Source organism: Helianthus annuus, chromosome 7, assembly GCF_002127325.2.
Source record: "Helianthus annuus cultivar XRQ/B chromosome 7, HanXRQr2.0-SUNRISE, whole genome shotgun sequence".
Taxonomy (NCBI): Eukaryota; Viridiplantae; Streptophyta; class Magnoliopsida; order Asterales; family Asteraceae; genus Helianthus; species Helianthus annuus.
Window position 1 is genome coordinate 129,598,436 of NC_035439.2, and position 6,000 is coordinate 129,604,435.

Here is a 6,000-nt window from a genome sequence, read left to right on the forward strand (position 1 = left end):
CAAACTTTCAGCAACCAAGAAATGAGTCACAAAATTTCACTCAACAACAAAGTGGACGAGAAAGGCTCGAAGATACTGTATCTCGCCTCGTCTCCGACACTGATAAGAAAAACTCGGAAAGATTTCTACAATTAGAATCAAATTTTAGAAATCAACAAGCTAGTATTCAAAACATAGAAAAACAATTAAATCAAATAGCTCAAAATTTTTCCGAGAGACCGCAAGGCGCATTACCTAGCAATACCGAAACAAACCCAAAAGCGCAAGTTCACCTCATCACACTACGGAACCGCACCGTAGGGCCTGCAGAAGTGCTGCCACCATCGGAGGAAACAATACCCACACCTCTGCAGGAAAAGAACTCCCCTCCGTCACCAGAGCCTACCAAGGCTCCTCGAGTTCCATACCCCGGTAGGTTAATTCGTCAAAAGACCAATGAGCAATTCGCGAAATTCGAAAGTCTGTTAAAACAATTGCATGTCAATATTCCTTTTATCGAAGTCCTAACCCAAATGCCCAAGTACTCTAAATTCATGAGGGATTTCCTTACGCATAAAAAGAAAATTGAAAGTTTGCAATTAGTCAATTTAGGCGAAGAATGCTCTGCCCTCGTACTCAATAAACTTCCCCAAAAGAAAATCGATCCCGGAAGCTTCACGATCCCTTGCTCAATAGGGGAATCACCCGTTCGTAATGCCTTAGCCGACCTTGGGGCTAGCATTAACCTCATGCCCTCATCAATGTTCAAAAGACTCGGCTTAGGTACCACAAGCCCTACAAAGATGAGCATACAACTCGCCGATCGATCCGTCAAATTCCCACAAGGTGTCATCGAGAATGTCTTGGTAAAGGTAAGCAGATTCGTTTATCCAGCTGACTTTGTCATACTCGATATGGAGGAAGACACCGAGGTCCCCCTTATACTAGGGAGACCCTTCCTTGCCACCGCCCAAGCAGTGGTAGATATGAATGACGGAACACTCACCTTGAGGTACGGGGATGATGAAGTGAAGTTCGGGGTTGGGAAGAGAATTGAGGACGACGACCCGATCAATTACATGAAGGTTATTGATTCGAGCTTGGATGCTGCTCTCCGACGGTGTAACATGGGACGCCAGACATCCCACTCAGAAAACATATAGCCTCGCATTGGGTCTAGCCAAGGACCCTTATAAACGTGGCGCGCCACGGAGGCATTCCGCGGAACTATCCTTAGTTAGTTTAATCTTTTAGTTTTAATTTGCAGAATAAAACACACTCATGGTGGTAATGGATGAAAGAGGGAACAAGAAAAATGGACCCATGCACGAAGAACAGAGCAACCCGACACAAATCTCCATCACAGAAGGCTCAACACGGGCCGTGCTCAACCAACACGGCCCCGTGCTGAGCCACCTGCAGAAAAACACCCAGTTCAGGTAACTGGACACGGGCCGTGTTCAGCGGACACGCCCCCGTGTCCAGGCTTCTGTCTTAACTCTTTAATTTCTGTTACTGGCACCTGACCACGGGGCCGTGCCCGGTCACCACGGGGCCGTGTCCAGGAAGCCAATAACATAAATCTTTGCTTTTTAACCCACTTTTACACATTCTAATCAACCAAAAATATTATTTTTGGACACATTGAGGACAATGTGTAATTTAAGTGTGGGGGGGATGCTAAAACCTTGAATTTTGAAAATCCTAAATACAAGCCTTCCACAAAACTCTATTGGAACCGCTAAACACCCCAAATTTTTTTTCAAAAACTTTTCGTTTTTTTTTTACTATTTGCTTGTCTTGGTTTAATTTGGGAATAACAAGTTCTAAAAAGGTTATATTTTTACAAATTTACAACCGATAGCGTCGTGATAATAAAGAACCAATATAAGAAAATTACGAAACGACATAACAAGTCTAGTTAAAAATTCGATTATATATACTTGATCACATTAAAAACCCATTCCCACAAAAGTGAGTTTTGAGCCTTTATTGAGCATACAAATATACATCTTTAGACTAAATGCTCATTTTTCGTTTCTTGTGTGAATAGCCGCTTGGTTCTTACAACTCTAGAACTTGCCACGACGATACATTCCCGGTCCTTACCAACTTAAACCCAAGTAAGTAAGTGATGGAGGCATTAGGACTAACCATATTTTTCTTTCTACACCATTATTTTTCATTTTTTTTACCACCTACCCAAAAATCCCCCTAGTTAGCCCCTTTGAGCCTAAACCTTTCATTTCATTACCCTAAAACCTTTTCACCCACCAAAAACCTTTTTATTTTTCACCCTTTATTTTAGTAACAAGCTCGGTTTTTCGTAAGCTCGCCATTTTATGTGACTTAAATATATATATATATATATATATATATATATGTTGATGAAGTCAAAAACAAACAAAAGCCATATAAAAGCTTGTTTGTAGAAATACTTCAAAATAAAAAGTCACTAAAAACAAGGTATGTCACGAAAACCGACGCTTTTTACGATTTTCGCCCTTTTACTAACCACTAACCCAACCACCCACCTTTAACCCAAGCCTAACCCTTCAACCAAAAAGTCCTCTTGATATTTACAAAGGTAAAAAGTTAAAAAGGAGGAGGATTGATTGCTTGGCAAGCCTATGGAAGGCGTAAGTTCCATGCCGCTCTCGAGTGATTCACTAAAAATTACACCTTCGGCCGAGTGTTGAGTGATCTCCCGTGAGGTATGTGAACTTGTATATAAATGGAATTTTAATAAGGCATGCTATGCTCGAATAAGTAATTTATCTTATGAAACGTTCTAAATAAATCATAACGAATAGGATTGTAAATAAATAAAAATAAAACTTACAAAGATCTTGGATTCCCGACACTCTAGGACAAGCCAAAAACCTTCTCTTCTACCTATTCCATTTGGGAGTGTAAGCCACATTTAAAGAGTTTTGCTTGAGGACAAGCAAAAGTTCAAGTGTGGGGGTATTTGATGTGTGTAAAATGCAACATATAAATCACATCAATTAAGGCATAAAACTAACCCTTTTTAAGTACTAATGTTGGAAAAAGAGTGTTTTTGTCTTTCTTTTGTATTTTCAGGATGAAATGAGCTCAAATTCACAAAAGAAGCAAAAAGACAACTAATTCTAGCATAAATACAAGAAAAGGAATAAAAGTAGACTGCCCGGACCCTCAACGGCATCCTCCAAGGCAAAGAAGAGAAAGCAGAAGACTGAACACGCCCCGTGCCCAAGAAGCAGCATAAAAGACAAACCTATAGAAGCTTCCATTGCCCACCACGGGGCCGTGTCCAGCGGGCACGGGGGCGTGGTGAAAGTACAACAGGCGCATTAATTGTAATTGCGAATTACAATTAATGAGGAGAGAGAGTGTCAGACGGGCACGGGGGCGTGCCCAGCCTTCTGTTCAGCCTATAAATAGGAGTGCTTGGTTTCATTCTATCTCATCCCTTGGCACACCACCTCTCTCACACTTCATCCACCACCCACCACCACCATAATACCATCATCCACCACCATGATCCATTGTCCATCATAGAGTGTGTGAGTCGTCTCGGGATCCAAGATTGATCGTAAGAGTTCTTGACAATCAAGGCCATGTTTGCCTAAGTCTCTTACATCACTTGGTGAAGACAAGTGTTTAGTATAATACTTTTTATTTTTAATCTTTTGCACTTTTTATTTGGTTTTGTATTAATGACTTTAATAACTAGTTACTTATGTTGAAGGTGATCTTTCCTTATCGTTTGTCCGTGGTGTCTTGGCGTTATTTTACTGTCTATATAAAATAAAATATTTTCACCATTCATATCTCCACGGTCTATATGGAGGTATGTTGGCTACCTGGTCGGGGGTTAAGGGAACGATTTGGTAAGGGTCTTGCCCTTGTTCAGCGTTTAGAGGTCCTGCTTGGGACCTGGGTCAAATTTGGTAGGATCTCCTTCAATGCCCATAGGTATTGGATGGCGGGGATCCAAACTCTTTGACCCCCTCATAAGTTAACTACTATTAATACTATAACCCGGCTATTTAGGACTGTATCCCTGCTGACTCAGACTACTTAGCCGAGGGTAACGTCACCGCCGAAAGCGGGGCCTACCACAATTTGCATTAATAACTTAATTCATTATCTTTCAATAATCCGACCCTTTAGGATTGTATCCTTGCTGACTCAAACTACTGGGTTGAGGGTAACGTCGCCTTCAAAAGAGGGGCCTACTACAATAACTAAGATAATCTCTTAAACAAGTGCAAAAGTGCAAAAATAATCAAAGGTTATACTAATACACGTGTCGGATCCAAGTGATTCATCTTGTCTATCTGTTTTTATTTTATTTTATTTTCAGCATTTAGTTAGTTTTTATTTTCTTAGATTAAAACAATTTTTCTCACTTTTTGATTTGATTAGACGTTGAGGATAAACCGGTATTAAAAGCTCTTGTGTCCTTGGACGACCTCGGTATCTTACCAACACTATACTACGTCCACGATGGGTGCACTTGCCCATATGTGTGTTTAGTGTTAGTGAATATCGTGTTTTATAAATTTAAAACTTGGCTAAAAGTTTAAAAAGGGGCTTAAATATACATCAAAAATATATTACACTACACACGCATCACTAACATCCTAACAACTCATAATCACTGCCTATTACAAACACTACTAGACTAAACTACTGATTACACGTTAAATACAAAATAAAGGAAAACTACTGCTTCTCATTACACTGTTGTACTCCTAGCAATGCTTTGTGTCTTCAGCAGTACTTGAACCATGACAGTAGATTGAGCATCAGTACTTTGTCTTCAACACCTTTTAGTGATCAGCAGATGTTTGTGGAAGGCAGTACTTAGAAGTCATCAGATGTTAGGCCACATTTAAGGAGGAAGACTGATGCAAACAACTGCTTATTGCGAATCCACTGATCTGATCCAGTTTTGGCTTTAATCAACTGTTCCTTTGTAGGGTTCCATCCCAACAATCTCCCCCTGGAACAGATGATGCCAAAACTCTTCATTATTCGGAATTTTTATTGCCTCATCAATAATTCCCTGACTTGTCCTTTGAATTATAATTCAAAGTCCATGGAATTTGTATCATCCTCATCCCTTCACAGTGGAAGCTCAAGGAGATCTTACAGATCTTCAACACCCAGGCCAAGTGCTTGTTCCCTTGATATGTGCTTCACCTCACCATTGGATTTGAGCAGAGTCAATACGTGGGTCTTTTGATCAGACTTCCACTTTAGTATCTTTGAATCCAATGGGTTTCTTGGGAGAGTTTTTATTTTAGATGAGTTTGGAGATGGAGGCCTGCTCAGAACTTTGTTGGCTATATCTTGAAGCTTTGTTGAGCTATCATCTTCTAGTGCCATTCTCTTGATAGCCTCTTTAAAATACACAGCTTCTTGTTCTTTTTCTTCTGCATCAGTCAGTTTTTGTCTCTTTCTTTGGATTAACACAATGAAATAGGTATCTGATGACGTGAACAGTGGTTCAGAAGTGTGGGCCTGCTGCTTTGACTTATCAATGGTTTTGTAATCAGGCTTCTTTGGAAGGCTAGGATCTGTTTCTCTCCTTTTTCTCAACCTTTCATAAGCCTCATCAGTGTACTGCCTTGTCCATTTTGCTATGGCTTTGGCAGTTCCAACCTTTGCATCAACCAACTCTTGCTTCTTTCTTTTATACTCCAAAGTCAGATCATCAATAGCCTTTTTATATTTACTCCAGTTTAGTGCTGACCTTTTCATGCCTGGATCTCTTTTTATTCTTTCAATTCTATTTAGTTCTGTTTTGAGAGCAACAAGTGGCCAATCTTGGAATTGTTCTTCTTTGGCAGGGTAGAACTTTTCACTCATGATTAGTGCCAGAATGTCTTTTCTAAGATCCTTTTGCAGGCCAACTTCTGGTGGTAAATTTGACATTTCTTTACTCAAATCTCTAGCATAGTCTTCCAATTGTTTAACTTTGGTAAGCAAGAACTGCATATGACTTGCGATTTCATTGTCACTTTTCCC